The 20898-nt window shown below is 39.9% G+C and overlaps 1 protein-coding gene and 1 long non-coding RNA gene across 5 annotated transcripts in view; one reads left to right on the top strand and one right to left on the bottom strand.

Moving 5' to 3' along the window:
• The window catches only part of LOC129538653 (uncharacterized), a 42771-nt gene extending 40014 nt beyond the window's left edge, over nt 1–2757 (top strand). The window contains exon 3 of the long non-coding RNA XR_008682242.2: nt 2400–2757. This is a non-coding gene — a long non-coding RNA (uncharacterized LOC129538653). The remainder of the gene's footprint in view (nt 1–2399) is intronic.
• CERS6 (ceramide synthase 6) overlaps nt 1–20898 on the bottom strand; it is a 395115-nt gene that overhangs the window by 39008 nt on the left and 335209 nt on the right. The gene's annotated exons all lie outside the window — the stretch shown is intronic.

The following is a 20898-nucleotide window of genomic DNA, read 5'->3' as shown; positions in this document are numbered from 1 at the left end:
CTCCAGAGACTGTCATTCAAATAGTCTGGGGTATAGCTTGAGTGGTGTGATCTTTGAAAGGTCCCCAGATGATTCCATTGTGCGGACAAGTTTGGAAACTGCCTCTTTCATTCTCCATTTCCTTTTCCAACTTGTTTTTTTTAAAAATCCACAAACAATTCTGAATAACCTTTGACCAACCACTTCTGCTTTCAGAAGACATGATGTTTCTGGGTCATTTATGTCTATATGTGGCTGAACGATATTTACCAGGCTTTGCGTGAAATGTTTAAAATGTTGTCCCCTCTCCTACTTTAATGAGAACAATGGTGCCCTGGCATCAGAACCCCCAGCCTGGAGGTTACAAACTGTCCTGATTCAGAGAAAGCTGAAGACCCCATTCTCCCCTGTGCCCTGATTACCCTCCTTTGGGCTACACAAAGTTTATGCTTCCCTCCCAGGATTTTGCAGAAATTGTTCTTTGAAGCAAGAGTCTGAAGCATGAGCTTGTGAACTCATTCAGACTAAAGCCTGACACAAAAGAAAGAAAGTGTCCACAGATGCAGATGAAGAAGCCCAAAGCTGGAAGAGATGATGGTGTCCTTATCCCTGCCCACACATACTTGATATTAAAAGTGATTCCAAACCACAAAACAGTAAGAAAATTCCTAAAAATATATATTTTTTTGCATGGGAAATCAAGTCAATTCTTGTTGAAATGTAAAAATATTAAAAAAAAATGTTTATAGCCCACTTTGCTTGTGCCCTAAGCACACAATTTTTTTTTTTAAGTTTTCATTGAATTTGTTACAATACTGCTTCTGATTTATGTTTTGGTTTTTTTGGCCCTGGGGCATGTGGTATCCTAGTTCCCCAAGCAGGGGTTGAACCCACGCACACGGTATTGGAAGGCAAAGTCTTAAACACTGACTACCAGGGAAGTCCCCTAATACCGCACACTTAGTGGCCTGTTAGGCACCCGGCATGCAGTGTCCTTGGGGAGTGTCTGTGATTCACCACCGAGTTATGATGACTCGAATCACTTAACATTCAACTTGCTAAAGAGAGAACAGTGTTCCAGTGATCATTATAGATTTTTACTTGATAAGAATATTCCCCTTTAGATTCAATCAATATTGTCAATTTTCCCAAGATATATCACTGGGCTTGCTATGTTTAAAACACCAGAGGAGACTATATAAAAGATTTTCATTTTCATTTTTGAAAAGCAACTCTCACATGGCTCCAGGTACTAACTCACTGTCCATTCGACCTTACCTCTAGTTGCCTCTTGCATCAGGATGGCAGATATAAATATGGACACAAATATTACTCTACTTCTCTAACTGGGAGGGTGAGGAGTGGCCCCATGGAGTGTGAGGCCATGGGACAACCAACCCCTACCTCACATAGGATATTGAGATAAGGGAAAATCAGTCCGCCTGAAAAGGCAGTTGAAATTTCAAATAAGTACTCATCCCAAGAAGAAGGATGTTGAGCGGCAGCAGGGAGCCATCCTACCGTTCTGAAGCTGTGATGCTGAAAGATCTCAGGAATAATTGTAATCATTTGAATTACTCTTCTGCTTTGAGCCTTCTAACACTGACCACGGCAATTAGACTAAAATCCCAAACGCATCCCAAGGCCCATAAACTTCGCTAATCTTGGACCTCTCCTGCCTCTCCAAATTCAGGTCTGACCATCTCCATCTTGTTCATCAAGCTTCTTTCTGTTCCAGAAACAGGCCAACACTCTTCCCACCCCAGGGAATTTCCTATGCCTGGCCTCTTCCTATGACTTATCTTTTAATGTGTGTCTGTTTCATTTTAGATACTTTGCCATGATTCCACTGCCTCTCACTTTAAAGCATAAGCTCTAAGAGTGCAACGATTATTTGCATCTGCCCTGCTTTACATCTGCCCAGGCACCACAGAGAACTCTAGGTCCTGATAACAGGGGATGCTTGACCAATTCTCTTTCCAAGAAAACCGACAGCAGGTGTGGCCCTCCCTTCAGCAGCCCCCAGAGGATCCCTGCTGGGTACACTGATCTATAAGTACAGATAGAGCCAGGCAGCTTTTCACACTTGCCTCGTGATATTTATACCCATAGGTATAATTTTTCAGTGCATCCTGCTATAATTGTTTTGGGTCTATTTACTGCCGAGATGTTCATTTTCACAGAAGCATTAGACACGCAACAGGAAAAAAATGAGAACATTAGGCCCCTGAAAATAAAATTATTAGGATGCTAAGCAATAAAGGAGATGATACCTCACATTGAGGCTACCGTAGAGAGACTTGGAAGACCTTTCAAGTGAACACTGGAACACCCACACCAAAGCAAACTGCAAAACCAACAAAATCCTAACGCTGTGCATTTTTATCATTATCCACTGTGATCTGTTTCTTCCACTGCAGGGCACGACAAATGACACTGAAGTCAAAACTCAACATTTTTCCCCTTAAAGCCGTGACTATTTTCCTTAGAGCCTGGGCTCTCGACAACCACGCAGCTGCCAAGAATGTGCTCATCCTTTGAAACAAATCTATGCTGAAACTGATGTTTTCAGATGCCAAATATATAATGTGAGAACTTCTATGTGATTTACATGCCTTCTCGTACCAAGGAATCAATGCTTAGAATACCACTGCTGCTGATTCTTGAATTAGTGGTTACATTTATGGTCTTTGGATATGAAGAGTGACATGCCATTAAAGTGCGCCCGCCTGAATGGTCCTGAAATAACAATTTTGTTGATTTCTCTGTGAACTTTGATCTCATTACCAGCCTGCTCTAATGAAACAAATGAGCACACAGTCAAAATCATGCTTGTGATTCTTCAGTGTGGTTTTCCAACCAAGTTTGTCTTTTGTTTTGTTTTGAAATACTCCTGCACACACACACACAGCCCTCCCTGCTTGGTACCTCCTCTGGGTTATTTACAAGGCATCTCCAAAACCAAATTTATATTTTCCCCCACCTATTCCTATTACATGTAACATCACGGCACAACTACTGCCACTCTTATCAATAATCATCATAACTCCAGAGATATACTATTGTTTTTATCCTCAGATTTTACTGAAGAGTTTAGACTGAGTAGGTAATTTACCCAGAGTCATGCAGTCACAGGGACAGGCCCGGGATTTGAAGATATACTGGGTTTATTCAGTGCTCATTCTGTTAACCATTATCTCCTTACTTCAGCAAACGGCTTTAGCCGTCAAAATTGTGGGGTCACCCATCTACAGTTCCAACTCCTTTATCCATCTTTTCGATAACCAATGTGATTGCACACCCTGTCAATCTCCTAAATTCATTTGGAAACCATTTACTTCTGTGTTCACTGCTACAACTACACTCGACCACCATCAACTCCTACCTAGGCAGTTACTGTAATAGGCTTCTAAACAGACTAGTCCGCAAGTTAGACCTTGCTGCAAGATGATTACAAACAAAAAGGCAATGTGAACTCATCAGTCCCACATTCCCAATCTATCCCTCTCTCCACCCTTCCCTACAGTAGATAGCCAACAAGGACCTATTGTATAGTACAGGGAAATCTGTTCAATATTCTGTAAAAGCCTAAATGGGAAAAGAATTTGAAAGATAGATACATGTATATATGTAATTGAATCACTTTGCTGTACACGTGAAACTAACTCAAAATTGTTAATCAACTCTGCTCCAATAAAAAATAAAAATTAAACAAAAACTTACCAATTCCATAAACATTACAAAATCCAGAGAAATAAAGGAACACTTTAATTAGTTAACAACAACAACAAAAAGGCAATGTGAGTAATGAAATCATGTGGCAGTATTTGGGGTCATCCAGATAATCCAGATTATGTATACTTTAAAAATTTAGACTATCAACGTGAACCATGTCAAAACACTTCCTCAGTTCTTGAGGCGATACGAGAGCCCCCAGTGCCCAAGCTGACCCAGACTCATTCTTCAGATGGCAGCTTCAAAGTCATTCCTTAGGGAACCATTCTCGGACTCTCGGAATAGGCTGGATCCTCAGAGCGGCCCATTTGTCATGATACTTACCGGTAGCTGTGTGACTGACATCTGCCTCCCTAGATTGACAGCTTCATGAGGGTAGGGACTGCAAAGTTTACCTCTTCACTGCTGGTCTCAAATACCTAGTGTAGTGTTCAGCAAATAGCAGGATTTCAAACATTTGTGGGATAAATGAAATTTGTCCATAAATGAATGGAAATTAGAATGGCTTTAGTATTTTCTAATTCTGAATGTAACATATATTGTGTAGAAATTTCAGTCTATCTAGGAAATGTTAAGAAAGTGAAGTCAATTCCTTTCCAGTTTTCTTTTTTCTTCAAATTGGACTTGATAAACATTTATTTGCATCTGCTGAGAATCAACTTTGTGGGAAGTACCTTTAAACCATGTGTATATGACTGAAAATCCATGGGATTTTGCCCTTATTAGGTTCCAAATGTGCCCCAGTTTTGGGAAAGAACACAAGATTAATCTTCTCCTAACTCTTTTTTGCCATATTGAACTTGTCCACATCAGTTCCTAATTTGATCTGGGCACATAAGTAACAGCCCCCTAAATGCTGGTTCTTCCATCTTCCCTCTTTTTGGCACATTCTTTCCCATCCTCATCACACCTTGCTAGACAGTAGAATCAGTTGTGTTATATGATACACACTGAGGATTCAGCTACTTGTACTCAGCAAAAATAAAATAACAGCATAAAAGAACTGAGAACAAAAGAAAAATACTTTAGAGAATGTGGTGCAACCCATCTGCCACCTTCTTAACTTGCTGGAGTTAGGGGACATGAACCACTGTACCCTTGGACCTTCTCGGTTCTTACCTTACTTGCCTTTCATAATAAGGACTGTCTTATTATATGCTCATTATAAACTTAGGAATATACACTCTATTTTTACATATGACCTAACCTTGGAACCTAGTTCTTGGGTCACATTCTATTGAATTCCATACTGTGTTCTCCCCTCTCTGCTTTCATTTACGTGTTACCTTAGGATGGTGTATCCTCCTTCAATTGACCACCTATTTATTCCCCAAGGCCCAGCTCAAATACCACTTTATCAGCATCCTGGCATCCCCGATAAGAATTAACCAAAGCTTCTACTGCGCCCTCATCACAAAATTGTGTACCTCTCTTTACTACTCTTTGCTACGAGCGTGGAGTGGGGCTTGATGTCTAATGTCAGAACTGGATCACAAGCTCCTTTAGAAGAGGTATCATACATATTTTTGTGTCCCTGGCAGGTAGCCCAGAGCCTGCATAAGCTTTTGATAATTTATGCTTGATAAAAAAACAGAACCTCATGAAATTTTCTTTGACCTATAACCTATTAAAACATCCATGATACAAATTCTAAGTTCCAATGTTCAGTGCCATGCTTGCTCCCAAGTCTACCCCTGCAATGGATTGCTTGTTTAATTTAATATACTCAAGTTTTATTCTCAGGAATGATAGTTAACATTAAGCCAGAGCTTAAAACTTTGTGAGGTACAGTAGAATCTATAAAAATATTGAATCACTATGTTGTACACCTGGGCTTTCCTGGTGGCTCAGTTAGTAAAGAGTCCGCCTACAACGTAGAGGACCTGGGTTGGATCCCTGGGTTGGGAAGATCCCCTGGAGAATGGAAAGGCTACCCACTCCAGTATTCTGGGCTGGAGAATTCCATGGACTGTATAGTCCATGGGGTCGCAGAGAGTCGGACACGACTGAGCGACTTTCACTTTCATATTGTACACCTAAAACTAACGTAATGTTATAAATTTAATCTTTACACGACTAAGTGACAACTGAACTGAACTGAAAAGAACATTAAGGAGAAGCAGAAAGCTGGAAACAAAACTCTCTGAAGTTCTAAACTTCCATATTCTCCCATCCAAGTACTAAGCCCGACCCTGCTTTGTTTCTGAGATCAGATGAGAGTGTCCACATTCAGGGTGGTATGGCCATAGACTAAACTTCCATATTCTTAGAAGAGCACACCTATCATGAAGTTAAAATACCATATCACCAGAGACAAAAAGTAGCTATTCTCTGTTTGGTTCCAGATAAATAGCTATTGTTTATTATTTAGTAATTACCACCATCTGTCATTTAAAATTTTCACACTGTCTGTCAATAACTGCATGCCGAACACAGCTGATTCATACCTCTTCTTGTTGGTCAGATGCAATGAGCTCTACCCAGATAACTATTAGCAAAGAACAATGCTTGACTTCTGTACCCAACTTCATTTGTCACAGAGGGAATCTAACCTTAAGTCCATCAGTTCAAAATAGGAGTCTCTCATCCTGTGTATAAACTAGAGATGCTAGGAGGGATTGGGGGCGGGAGGAGACTGGGACGACAGAGAATGAGATGGCTGGATGGCATCACCGACTCGATGGACATGAGTTTGAGTGAACTCCGGGAGTTGGTGATGGACAGGGAGGCCTGGCGTGCTGTGATTCATGGGGTCGCAGAGAGTCAGACATGACTGAGCAACTGAACTGAACTGGTCTGAATTTTCATATTTCAGCTTTTAACGTCTATTGGTAAAATTTCAAATATATAGATGAGGAGAAATACAATAAAGACCCCACCACCTCAATAAACCCTCATCAGCGGCTTCAGTGATAATCAACTGTCAGTCAACATGTTTTCATCCCTATTTTCCTCTTCCTGCCTACCTTAAATTATTTGGAAACTAATCCTCGACATCATATTATTTAATCTATAAATATTTCAAGCTCTTGGAAAAAAGAATTAACCACAATGCTATTGTTACACCTAAAACAGGAACAATAATTCATATTCACCCGTTGAGCAAATTTTGATCCTGCGGCAGAAATGGATCTTGTTAAATATCTCCCTGTAAACAGCTCAAAAGCCCTTTATAAACAGTACATGTGATGACTGACTATTACAATGCTACTTGAAGGGCAAAGAAAACCAGCTTGTTGTTCCCTGAATGCTGCTTAATACTGAACTCAGTTCTTGGGGAGGGGCTGCATATTTTACTCCTTACAAGGTAAAGAAAATAGTTACTGGCACCCACACTACTGTAACGACCTTGACAGCCACTTTTCCATTTGTCCAGGGTTACGCACGCATGTAGCTGCCTGCTGGACTTCAGCTGCACATGTGAACAGCTGGTTTTCCACACAGCAATCGTTCGTTTTATAATCTCACATCTCCCCTAATGAATTTCCTATGAATACAGGTATGAAAGAATCGGAAAGAGGAAGACCTCTTTTTAAAGTCAAATGCCATATTTTTCAAAAGGTTGCTGCAGAATCTTTTTCCTTACACATTAGAGAAAAAGGACATTTATGCGAAGACATGTCTTTCTGTGAGCCCAATATTGAATTTTCCATTGTTGGTGCTCAGTGTCTCTTGGGAGGCTCTTAACTGAATCAGTCTTGAAAGGTTTTCTTTGTGTTCTCCCTCAGACCCTCTTGCGCATTACAGACGCATTCACAGTGAGTGCAGCTCTAATGGAAGATGCCGTCATCTCATTGCTCTGTCTGGTCTCCATCTCAATAGCTCATACCTCGTAAGTGGCTGGCGTGCTATCAGGTCAAAAAGAGGTCAAGGTAGACAGACACAGGAAGCAGTAGCTCTTCACAGGGGACAGGAAAATAGTGGTGGAGAGAAAGAGATGGTACACTCACTAGCTAATCACCCGAGCACTTACTCCAGACTAATCCACCCAAGTACAGCGGAAGGGCCAAACATTTACCCAGTGAAGACCAGGGGACATAACAGGCACAGGTGGCATGGTTTTCGTGTGGCTACCCGCCATGCCAGGGTTGTTTCCTCACATGCATCATCTTAATCTGAAAACTTGGCCGGGAAAGGCTAGCCATCAGGATATGATTCCTGTCTCTGTCCAAATGCTGCAGCTGAATTACTTGCAATTTTCCCTGTTCTATATTGAGTAGTCAGACGTCTTCTTGACTTAAGCCTTATTTCCTTAAAGAATCCTCCTCTGCCTCAGTGCCCCATCTAAAGCCCCCCGAGTCTGATCATGTCCTCACAGACATGTATGACCCATCATTTTCAAATAAGCTAGAAACAGTGCTGTCTAGTGCTTTAAACCTCTCAAGGCATTTTTCTTTTGGTGCACTCTCATTGATGCACACAAAAACTCTTTGCCAAAAAACACTTCATTACACTCAACAGTAGATGCAGCAAAAGAAGGGAGAAGACAGGCGATTTGAAAAGGTTAACAAAAAGTAAGTTAGTATCAAGATGAAAACTTGAACAGGATCCTTAATTCCTTATCTGACATTGTTTCCACATTATCTCACTTAAGAGGAGATTCTGAAAAACAATCAGCCCTTTGAGACTGTTGGGAAATAGTTTTCCAATATCCTTGGCCCATGTAAGTTTAATGACACATTTTATACATGCATACTCACACATCCATATGTGCTGCTTTGCCATTATTATCTGATTAAAGTGGAAGGAATAGTTTTAATAATTGAAAAAGAAGTGAAATAGGACAATAATTAAAATGTTACACATGTAACCCATATATGGATGTGTGTGTGTGCATATATATATATATACACACACACACACATCTTTGTTTATCAATTTTTCTTGAGGTAGGACCAAGGGTTTTCCTTTCACATATGGGCTCTCTGGTTGACCTTTCTTGCATACACCATTTTTTAAATGTTAAGTCTATAATTTCTACTTTGGGCTTCTTTATTTTATTTTTTTGGACTTCTTTAAAATAGAGTGAAAACTTAAAGCCACTTGGAAGCAATATGAGTGCAGAAGACTTTCGGGTTTTTATAATTTTCCTCGAGTCTTTCAGAGCTGTCTCATCTACAGTTAATTCAATAGCAATCTTTTAGATACAGTCGTCCCTCAGTCTCCCGGGCAATTGGTTCCAGGACGCCCACAGATACCAAAATTCTCAGGTGCTCAAGACCCTTATGTAATTGCTTAGTACGGTCACTCTCAGTATTCATGGGTTCCTTAACTCTGGATCCAAACAACAAGCAGACTGAATTCATGGTTGGTTGAACCCATGGAGGCAGAAATTGTGGGTAGGGAGGGCCAACTATACCTGCTTTTTAGTTTTCACAAATGTTTAACTTCTACAGTTTTACAAGAAGCTCTTTTGTTTTTACACTTACGTTTAATATGTCATTTAGTATTTTTTAATAGTGAATGATAAAATCACACATATAACTGGCAGAGGTTGTCAGGTAATCATTTGACTCTTTAAAGGCGTGTGACTCTACCACTTGGAGAAGTCCTTAGGCATAGCACAGAGTAGTGGGAGCTCCAATACTTTGGCCACCTGATGCAAGAGTTAATTCATTGGAAAAGACCCTGATGCTGGGAAAGACTGAGGGCAGGAAGAGAAGTGGGTGACAGAGGATGAGATGGTTGGATGGCATCATCGACTCAATGGACATGAGTTAGGACAAACTCTGGGAAATAGAGAAGGACAGGGAAGCCTGGTGTGCTGAGGTCCACATGTTGGACAAGACTTAGAGACTGAACAACAAAAACAGCAAGAATAGTGGACACATCATGAACTGTTTGAGTCTCACGGGTTTGCTCTACTGGGGAAAAGCAGTGTCTGTTCACACAGGGGAGGGAGGCAGGTAAGTAGAAGATGACTGTTTCTGGATTTATTTTTCTCCTAAGAAGCGATACAGTTTGGTAGAAAAAACATCTAGCAAGAAGAAGACTGTCCACAGCTCTGGGTCTGGGCCTGAAGGACTTCATGCAGTTGTATAACTTTCTCTGGGCACACAGTTTTCTCATTAGAAAATTAAGAAAATGGACAAAGGTGTGGTTGCTTAGAGCACTGGGAATGAGAAAGATTCTTGGCCCTGGACTTGGCCCCGTAGAAAAATCATGCCATGATTGATTGTCAATGTCTGCTCTGGGTAGTTAAGAGGGAAGTGGTAAAACACACACAGATCATCTTGGAGCTAGATAATTCTGATCCCTGTGTAATGAAAAGGATACAGGCTTCAGGGCTGCAATTAAATCTTGTGACCTTCAGCAAAGTTAATTACTTCTATGAGCCTCAGGAAAGCAGGAGAACTCCTTGGGGACCTAGGTAAGATATTTTCTAAATGCTATCCTTGGATTATTCTCTACTTTAACCCAATTAGATATTCCTTATGCAGTCTCCAATAACATGCTGTACATCTTCTGTCTTAATACTTACTACATACACACAATTATATTGTAAAGATTGAGATTATATTTAAGTTATACTTTAAGTATAAGAAGTGCATCTCACATATATAAGCCCTGACAAAACATCAGCACGTAGTGTGCGCGTGCTAAGTCATTTCAGTCATGTCTGACCGTAGTCCCCAGGCTCCACTGTCAGTGCGATTCTCCAGGCAAGAATACTGCAGTGGGTTAACATGCCCTCCTCCAGGGGATCTTTCCGACCCAGGGATCAAAACCGCATCTCTCATGTCTCCTGCATTGGCAGGTGGATTCTTTACCACTAGCACCACCTGTGTACTCAGTAACTATTTGTCAAATAAATGGAACCATTGTTGTACTAAGAGCTTAGCACAATACAGGTGACAGGTGCTCAATAAATACTAATTTTCCTTTCCTTCCTAAATTGTACAATCCTGGGTGACAAGTTTCATGTGCACAGAGACACAATTTCCTTTTCTCTTCTATCTTTGAATAATATTTATGCTGAATATAAAAATACAGAAACCTGAAGAGTGGTTTGGAAGTATCTTAGTATTAAAGTGTTATGAAGTTTTTTGAGCCTTCTAACTCCACATAAAATTTTAATAGAATATGAGTATCAGACTGTTTTCCAGGTTGCAAAGTATGGTATGAAGATGATTTTAGATGTGAGACGAATAGGAATGAGTTATATATTTATGTGAATGTGTATTTTACAAAATATTGGGTTAGCCAAAAAGTTTGTTTGGGTTTTTCCATAAGGTGTTACAGAGAAACCCAAATGAACTTTATGGTCACCCCAATATAACTCACCCTGTTTAATTTTCTGTAATAATATAATGATTTCTTTTAAACTAAACATCTAAAAATAAAAATAAGTAAGTCTATTAAGGAAAACTTTCAAGTAAGAAATAACAGTATATGGTTCTGGCACAAATTATTGTTTGAAAGTGGCCAGAGTTAAAGAAACTTATAACTAGGTAATTGGCATCACTGATTCAATGGACATGAACTTGGGCAGACTCTGAGAGATAATGAGGGACAGGGAGGCCTGGTATGCTGCGCCCATGGGGTCATGAAGAGTCAGACATAACTTAGCAACTGAACAACAACAACAATACAACATAACTAGCTAAAAGCATGGAAATTTTCTATAGCTAAACTGAAGTTTGCCTTTTCTCAGTTGTAGGGGAGGACAATTCTCAAGTTTTCTGTAAACTTTTGTTATGTACTTAAATTAAAATTAAAGGTATACACAAGGAAAGTGTTGATCATTCATCCTAGGCATGTGTATTGGAGATTATAATTTTCTGCAGCCTATATGTTATTAAGTCTTTTTCTTTTAGAAAAATCACTCAGCAATGAAACAATGGTATTTTAAAGATGACAATATCTCATGGTATTCTATGAAGAACATCATTATTTCTAGGTCTTCATCCTCTAAACAATTTTGAGAACCATAGGTTCAGAGCATCAGTACTCAAGTAGGGCTGATGTTGCCCCCCAGGAAGCATTTGGCAATGGCGAACGTTTTTAGCTGTCATAACTGTCTGTGCTGCTGGCATCCAGTGAACAGGGGCCAGGGATGCTGCTAAACATTCCATAATCAACATGATAATCCACAGCAAAGAATTACCTGACCCAAATGTCGACAGAGCTAAAGTTGAGAAACCCTGTTTTAGAGTTTTGTTTATAAGTGACTTATGAACATCTTGATCTAACACCCACAGTTGAATGTTTAACATGTTCTGATGAGGCTGTAAATACCTACTTCCAAACTTATTTTCAGAAAGCAATAGAAAAAAAAGAAAGAGACCTTATAGAATTTTAACGTGCATCCATACCCCCTTTTTAAAAATTACTCCTCCATTTAGTTTTTTAAGATACTTATTTTTTTATTTATTTGGCTGTGCCAGGTGTTAGTTGGAGCATGTGGGATTTTTAGTTGCAGACTATGGGATCTAATTCTCTCACCAGGGATTGAACCCAGGCCTCTTGCATAGGGAGTGCAGTCTTAGTCACCGGACCACCAGGGAAGTTCCTCCATTTAGTTTTTGAGAGTAAGCTGGTAGAAAAAGCACCTAAATTATTATGGTACAATATCTACCCTCAGTTGATAGATCAGCTCAAGTCATCAGCTAAGGTCCTCCAAATGTCTTCTACTTTCCATGGCAAATAACCTCCAAGCTTATGAAGCAAGTTTTCTCACTTCTGACTGTGTTGGCATCCTCATGGGTTTGTGTAGGGGACATGTCTGCAACCCCAGTCTGTATTCTCAACTGTTACCTGGCACAGTGTTGGGCTTGGTGTAGGGGGTCCACCCATTCTTACCATGTTCTATGATATCCTGGGTAGATCGTAAGTTATCAATGGGAAATCAATTTCTTTAGCTTTTCTACACTTCCTTGTCTATCTTTCTGGGCTCTGTTAGCCTAAAGAAAATATTTCCTCAGGGTTGCTGGTGAGCAGGTCTCACTATTATTTCATACTTTATTCAGAAACCGTTTCTGTCCAAGGATCATACTCTTATTAGAGGTCTAAAGCAGTCTGATAATAAACATTTCCACATTGCATCTAAATAGAAGAAAGAGACCAGGTGTTACTCTCCATTCCTGACACACCCCCGGAGCAAACTGTACTTGTAAAATTTTTTAGGACACAAGAATGACTGAAGAGGGTATAGTAATTTATACAGGGGCTCCCCTGGTGGTTCAGTTGGTAAAGAATCCACCTGTAATGCAGGAGACCAGAATTTGATCCTTGGGTAGAGAAGATACCCTGGAGAAGGAAATGGCAACCCACTCCAGTATTCTTGCTTGGAGAATCCCATGGACAGAGGAACCTGGTGGGCTACAGTCCATGGGGTCACAAGAGTAGGACACAACTTAGCAACTAAACCACCAATAATTTGTAGCCCTATATTTACCATAACATCATATGAATTAGTTCTTGATTTTACATGCTTTTTGGGAGGTTGGGGGAGAGGGAATAGAGGTGAAATTAAAAAAAAAAATTGACATTAAGTTGCATTAACACTGATTGCTCTGAATGGACCAGACACAGAGTTAACTGGTCCCATATTGACTGAATAATCAAAGTGCTGTACTGTCCAACAGAAGAGGGGTGACAACATAAGGATCGGTCTTGTCAACTTTGAAAGGACACATACTCAGTAAAGAACTCATTTGAGCAGAATGAAAGTGTCTCAATACTTTGATTTGTGGCTGTATAATTTTTAATTTTTAGCTCACAGGCTTATTTTTTTTTTTTAAGATTGTTCCACTTTATGTTTAAGGAACTGAAATTCTACAGTGTCATTTGCCAGGATACTGATTATATATAAGTGGGAGACTTTTTTTTATCAACAATAAATGTCTTGCATTGTGAAAATAGCAGCTTGACTCCCACATTCATTTAGCAGCAGGAGGCATGAAATGGATTGGCCCTTTTGAATTATTCCAGAAATGTGCTCCAGATGCACATAGATCACTAAATATAAATCTCATTGCTTCTTTCGTTTTTTGCCCCACTGCTAAGCAACTTTTAAAACTGGTATAGGATGAGTTCTTTATCATCACTATCCTTCAGAATAAAATTATTTATCAGAAAGCAACGAATGTTCCCCAAATACAATTTGATAAATCGTATTGACTACTGCAAGTTGCAACTGGTTGACTGCCAAATGCTGCCATTTTGATATATGAGTCTTTTTTTCCTGAAGGATTCATTTATTTGAATGGTTTGGTGTTAGTTTCCTATTTATAGTGGCATATGTTATACCAGGGCTTCTCTGGTAGCTCAGCTGGTAAGAATTCACCTGCAATGTAGGAGACCCCAGTCCGATTCCTGGGCCAGAATCCCCTGGAGAAGGGATAGGCTACCCACTCCAGTATTCTTGGGCTTCTTTCGTGGCTCAGATGGTAAAGAATCTGCCTGCAATGTGGGAGACCTGGGTTTGATCCCTGGTTCGGGAAGATCCCCTGGAGGAGGGCATGGCAATCCACTCCAGTATTCTTGCCTGGGGAATTTCCATTGACAGAAATGCCTGGTGGGCCACAGTTCATGGGGTCACAAAGAGTCGGACACAACTGAGCAACTAAGCACATGTTATACCAACAAGGTGTGCTGCTTATACATCCTTTCCTCTTGAAGAACTTACCATTCAGCTGTGAGATGTGTAGTTAGCTGGCAGGTTCCAGCTGCAGGGCCTTCAGAATCTGCCACAGAATCTGAGATGAGGTCTGGGCAGTGCTTAGCCAATGACTGAACATGCAGCAGTAATAGAGGCTGCCCATTTCGGCCCAACCCAGGACTCCGTTAATGGGTACTCATTGCTCTGGAGTTGTCTGTGGGGCTAGTTGAGACTGTCAGATCAGCATCACTGTCTGAAGCTCTGACTGCCCTCCTCCTGCTTCCTTCACTTTATCTTTGGCAGGAATAACACTAAATAAACCTTTGGCCCTCCTAACTCCATCTCAGCATTTGTTTCTCGAAGGACCCAACTGATACACAACATATAGATGTTGTTACCAAAACAGGAAGAGTGAAAAATTCTATGCTGCATTTTGGGCCAATGGCCAGTGAGTTGCAAACACTTCCTGGGGACCGTGAACACCAATACTAACAACTCAATTGGTATATTGTGCTGTGATGCTCCACACTGGTGTTTCTGCTCTGACTGTGTGTATGTATGCTCAGTCACTCAGCTGTCTCTGACCCTATGGACTGTAGCCCGCCAGGCTCCTCTCTGTCCATGAGATTTCCAAGGCAAGAATACTAGAGTGGGTTGCCATTTCCTCCTTCAGGGGAACTTCCCAACCCAGGGATGGAACCCATATCTCTTGCATCTCCTGCATTGGCAGGCAGATTCTTTATCACTGAGCCATCGGGGATGCTCTGATTGGGCAGTAGTAAAATCTCCCTGGGGCCCCTGGGGCCTCAAACCAGTAACCATAACCACCTCTTGGGACCCTGAGGGTTAATAAGGTCCAAATCTAGTGAGAATCCCAAAAGAGGATTAGCTTTTACTCTCTTTCAAGTGCTGTAGAAATTGATTAAGAAAAGACTCCTCTGAACAGCAGGATGGGCTGTCTTGAAAGATATTAATTGCTGTTTCCCCATGAGATCTGGGGGATTAAGCTGATGAAAAGAAAAGCACTAATATGAAAGGGAATCTATGTAAATTCACTACTTTAAACCAATTGGCTATTTTCAAATTATGTGTTTCAGTTGTTCTGCCTCCATGGACAGGTGAAGTGCTCTGTTTCAAAGTATTTACCCACTCCAAGCACTTCACTGCCTGCTGAGGGAAGACGACAGTCTTCCCAACGGGAGGAGGATGGAAGGACTCATGTTTCCTTTGGTGATAAAGAACAAAGTAAGGTAAACTCAGAAAACAAAAATAGGACCATGAAGAATACATAAAAATTGGATTCCTTTCTTTCACCGGATCTATCCCAGGAATCTCTGAACTTCTTCCATGGGTTGAATCCCATGGCCAGTCATGTCAACAGAGTCCCCAATAATGCACAGGCTCCACTGAACCCTTTGGTTGGAGGCTGACCATTAACACTGTTAATGATCCCTACCTATTCACCGCTTACTCATTGGATTTCCTTGTCCTATTCCTAGGTTACACAGACTGGATCAGAGAAACATTACATCCACTTAAAATTCTGAGTACAGGAGGTCATTCTATTCAAAGGAACACTGTCACCAAAAAAAAAAAAAAAAAGCCATTTTAAGTGAATCCATTTAAAATGGAACATAAATTTCATAGAAAAGAGTGAATAAAAGGGTCCATCAAGACTTTATTTTGAGAAATGAAAATAAAATTCATGAAAGTGAATTTATATTCCATTTAATCAAATTCAGGTTATAACTGCAATTATGCTGTAATTCTTAGCACAAACTAAAAACAAATGAAGGAACTTCCCTGGCGGTCCAATGGTTCAAGACTCTGTGCTTCCCACGCAGAGGGCATAGGTTTGATCCCTAGTTGGGGGATTAAGATCCTACATGTTGCGTGGTACAGCCAAAAAATAAATAGAATAAATAAAAAGAATAAAGATCAATGCCTCAAAAATGAATGAAGCATTAAGAGGGTTACATAATTTTCTTCAAAAAGAAGTGACGGTGGTATTACAACAATTTTAAGGAACATTTAAGAATACTTAAGGCTTTAACATTTACCAAGGGTCTCTCACAATCCTCTGAAATCCACACCTTTCCTTGAAGTACCTATCACATCACCATCCTTGTTGATTTTCCTTTTTTCGGCTGTTGAATGGTTTGCCAACTCCTTTGGGCATTACTTGGGTATGTTTTAGGAGGAGATCAACATCACTTTCATTGACTCCAAGAAATCTTGCATACAGTGCATCAGATACAAGTTCTCACTTTGCAAGTAACTTACACTGCTCTGACACTCTTCTTTCATCTCACTAGACTGGTGAGGAAGGTTCTTATGGTACAAGAGAGGAATATTTGAGAGGGCACTGATCTTGAGTTAACTCATCACTAAATCAATTCTTTCTTGCAATAATGAACTTTCTTCCTTTTATAATCCCCTAATTTCTGAGAACCAGTTAGGGAAATCACAGATAGCCAGGATGTTTTCAATTAGTCCTTAAAGCTGCTATACCTTCTTTCAGGTGTAGGGTGTTAAATTGAAAACTTTTTTACCAACAATCTAGAGATACTGAGTCTTCCTAACGTCAGTGGCAGAGCCAAGGAAATGGCCAAAGTTAGCCTGGTCTATGGCCCACACTGTCGTACTGATCCCCTGCGCAGAATGAATTAAAGCAGAGAACGTTAGCAAAGAAAACAGAAGGTATATTTCTACCCTTAACCATGATGAAAACTCACTGTGGCCTTGGCAAAGTCACTTAACTTTTCTGGGTTTCGATTGTCTCTGTGATCTTGTACAACAGGAGATAGTTATGATTACTGATTTGGGGCCACAAAGATACCAGGAAGATTTTGCTACTACCAGTTCAGAGAGCCGATATACTAATCTGGGTGATAACCCAGTACCTAAACTGAATCATCGGTATTAAACGGTCAAGGTGCCCAGGAAATGACTACAGTTCACTGACCACTGGCTTAAATGGCAATCAGTTCATGTTATTGCTCTGTTATCATTCCCTGGGACCTCGCACCCCAATCCCAATGCAACCCCCACATGTTGTCAGGTATGAGCACGGTTTTGTCAGACAGGAATTACAGGCCATCGGATACACCTTTCTACCACACGCACACCCTCCAGTCCATTCTTTCACTCTTTTTTTTCTGCCTCATGCTTCAGAAGGATGAGTTTCCTACTCTTAGAAGGCTACCCTACCACCTGGCTGTTAACCTGCTGGGGTGCTGACTGCTCAGTCTTCTCTCCTTTCATCACTAGTATCATCAGAATCTTCCTTTGCACGAAGTCAAGGAATCGTGGGTACTTGAGACATCATCTTAATTGGAACCACCACTGGATGCTTGCCTTTCTTCCTTCACTTCTCTGAAAAGCAGAAGTCTGGTCTTTAAGCATGGGTACCTCACTGACACCTCCAAGTACTCTTTCTCCTCTGTTTTTAAAAGGAAGCACAGATGTCCTACATTCTATAAAAATCTGTATTTGATACTGTATTCCATCTAATGATCAACTTATTTCCTTCCTTCTACACACAGCAACCTTTTTAAAACAAGTCATCTACATCTATTCTCTTCGTGCTACCACCCCCCAATCCCCTGCTCAGAATCTGTTGCAGGGATCACTCTATAAATAAATTTCTCACTGAAAGGTCACCAACCCTTTTATAATCATGAAATCATAGACTCTGTACATTTTAGAAGACATTTTTGACATTTGTTCCAAGTCTCCCATTTTATAGATGAAGAAGAACACATGCACAATTTCATAGGACCGGTAGTCTCATTTGCCTTGGGGCCCCTTGCAGAATTTGATATTGTAGACTTTTTCCTTTTTCTGAACAATGTAGGTTAATGATAAAAATCTTGTCAATCTGATTGTTTTCTTTCTTTTGATCAGCTCAAAGAGATGGCCTGAACATTTACTGAGTATACCTTAGACACAAAGACAAGATGACGATTCACATGTGCTTGTTTCAATCCAGATTCCTGGGTGAGATCTGTATCGCCCTTTACCTACCACTGTACTATCACCAGGCTTCAAGTTACTTTCAAGCTATTTTCGTAGTCATCAGAGGCTCTTGCTATTGCTGGAAGAATTCAATAGAAATGTATTTAAGTCTCCTTCCAGTGGAGTCGAGCTGCTTATTCCTTAGTAAAAAATAACGATATATTGCTCTTCTACTATAAATGAAGATATTCATTTGGTTAAATGGTGACTGTACTAAAATACCTTACTGTCAAACATTTTTCTCCTTTCTTTCAAAGGAAAGTGCATAATTTTTCACTGCCAAGAAGCTTCTCAGATATAGGAAAAGTAAGGAAAATAAGTCATCATACCCACCAGAACAGAGAGATAAATTGAAGAAGAAAAACTGACTTCTCTTTCCTTTTTACTTCGGGAAAAACAGCCTGGATCTGTTCTCAAATGGTTTGGGGATACTGGCTATTTTTCAAGGTTCTCAAGATATTGGTCCAGGGAAATATATCCTGAGGATGGGCAGAAATGATGGTGAGCATGTTTTAGGCTTCCCCACTGGCTCAGTGGGTAAAGAATCTGCCTGCAATGCAGGAGACACAGGAGATGCAGGTTCGATCCCTGGGTCAGGAAGATTGCCTGGAGGAGGAAATAGCAACCCACTCCAGTATTCTTGCCTGAAAAAAATCCTATCGACAGAGGAGCCTGGTAGGCTACCGTCCAAACGGTCACAAAGAGCTGGACATGGCTGAGGGACTAAATACACATTTTAGACATTTTTGTAGCATCAAGAGTCTCCAGATACAAGTGCAGGTAAAATAGTTTTAATGTAACTGTTAGGTTTTGTGTAAATGCAATTGAACTGCCTTATTTAAAATCTCAAAGCCATTATGGTCAATTTATGTGGAAAATATATAGTTCAGTTTTATTCTTCTTATTCTTTTTGCAGCAGGCAGCAATCAATAGCCTCACTGCTTTTTAATCACTAAAAACAGAAGCGACATGAAGCAGCTGGCATGATATTTATTTGATGTTGATAAGAGTAAGCCAAAGTTTTACTATATGATATATATAAAATACATAAACAGAAATATATTTAAGATAAATATATACTTACCTCACATAGATATTTATACATGATAAATAAGATACATATTTATATATAGTTTTAAAAGATACAAATAAGATATATATGATGAAGCACATATATATTACATCTTTACCAAATATCTACTTATCTATCTATTTCACATACACAACAGAGCATCACTTTATTTCACTTTTTTTGTGAGTAAAAAGTAGGCTAGAAGATAAAAATAAGCAGTGATCTTAGTTGTGCATGCAGTTATTTTCAGAATAAGGCAATCTTTTGTCATCCTCCCCAAATCTTTGAAGAATGGGCAGAAATCAAGTTAAAAAAAAAAAGAACAGTCGCAAGTCAGTATGTCTGGCCAAGGCCACCCAAGCCTAGTCTTCTACCCTCTACATCTGAAAGAGGGCTTATCCCAAACACGAGCTGCAGGGTAACATGTAGGGTGCACAAATTATGTAGAGGGATTAGTTAGGATATGTGGGCTCAAGAGATGAGGGAGTTTAAGTAAGCATTACCTTGGCATTCAGAATATTTCTCCTTGATTTTAGGAGAAAGAAAATAAAAAGAATGATACTCTATTATGTTGAAATAAGTAAACAAACTACCTGCCTGCGGAGAACACATTTATGAACGTGAATTCTGAATTAAGACTTAGAATAAATCAAAGCTTTACTGTCAAGTAAATCAGCAAACTTAACAGCATAGGAGCACTGAGCACAGTACTGGGCATACAAATGGGGATGGTGACATGGTCCCAGCCCTGCTTGGAACTCGCTACTGAGCAGAGAAGGGCGACAAGGAAATTAACCATCACCAAACAATTGAACAGAACAGTGTTTCAGGAGAGCACAGAGCAATTGCTACTGAGAGTAGGGGACTCAAACATCTAATTACATTTTTGAGTGAGGTGAAGAGAACACAATTTAAAACAACTGCAATCCTACGGCTAGTAGAGCAAAGGGGGTCGAGCTCCATGAATAATTCACTACTAAGAGACAGTCAAGCTCTGTTTCTTCTGTACTTTGTTGATGCACTTGAACCTATTTTGTGAAGCACCTGACTTATTTCTGAGGAGATATTACAGACTTAATATAAGAAAGGGTCTTCACCCTTTTTAATAAAGTGCTGACTTTGCACACTATGCTCCTAACATCAGCCAGTGTTCTGAAGAGAAGTAATTTAAGAGACTTGTACACAAAGAAAAACTCCTTCACTGCTTCACGTTAGCCTTGAATTGACTGACTGGGATGTGTTCACAGGGTACTTTGAATAACAACTTAAAGTACTCATCGCTTTATCAAGGTGTTTGCCCTTCAGTAGCAGACAAAAGAGAGAACACCCTTACATGTCCATGGAATAAGAACCAGTAAAATGTGGTGGGCTAAAATCCTGATTAAAGGAAATACTCTAGTTAACTTAATGATAATCAGAAATTTTTCCTTATTTTGTTTTCTTTCATTTATTATTAGTCAAAAGGCATAATAAAAAGTCACTGAAAATAGTT

Source organism: Moschus berezovskii, chromosome 2 (assembly GCF_049115385.1).
Source record: "Moschus berezovskii isolate FMDL1 chromosome 2, NW_MosBer_1.0, whole genome shotgun sequence".
Classification (NCBI taxonomy): domain Eukaryota; kingdom Metazoa; phylum Chordata; class Mammalia; order Artiodactyla; family Moschidae; genus Moschus; species Moschus berezovskii.
The sequence above is the reverse complement of the archived record's forward strand: the minus strand, read 5'-3'. Positions and strand labels throughout refer to the sequence as shown.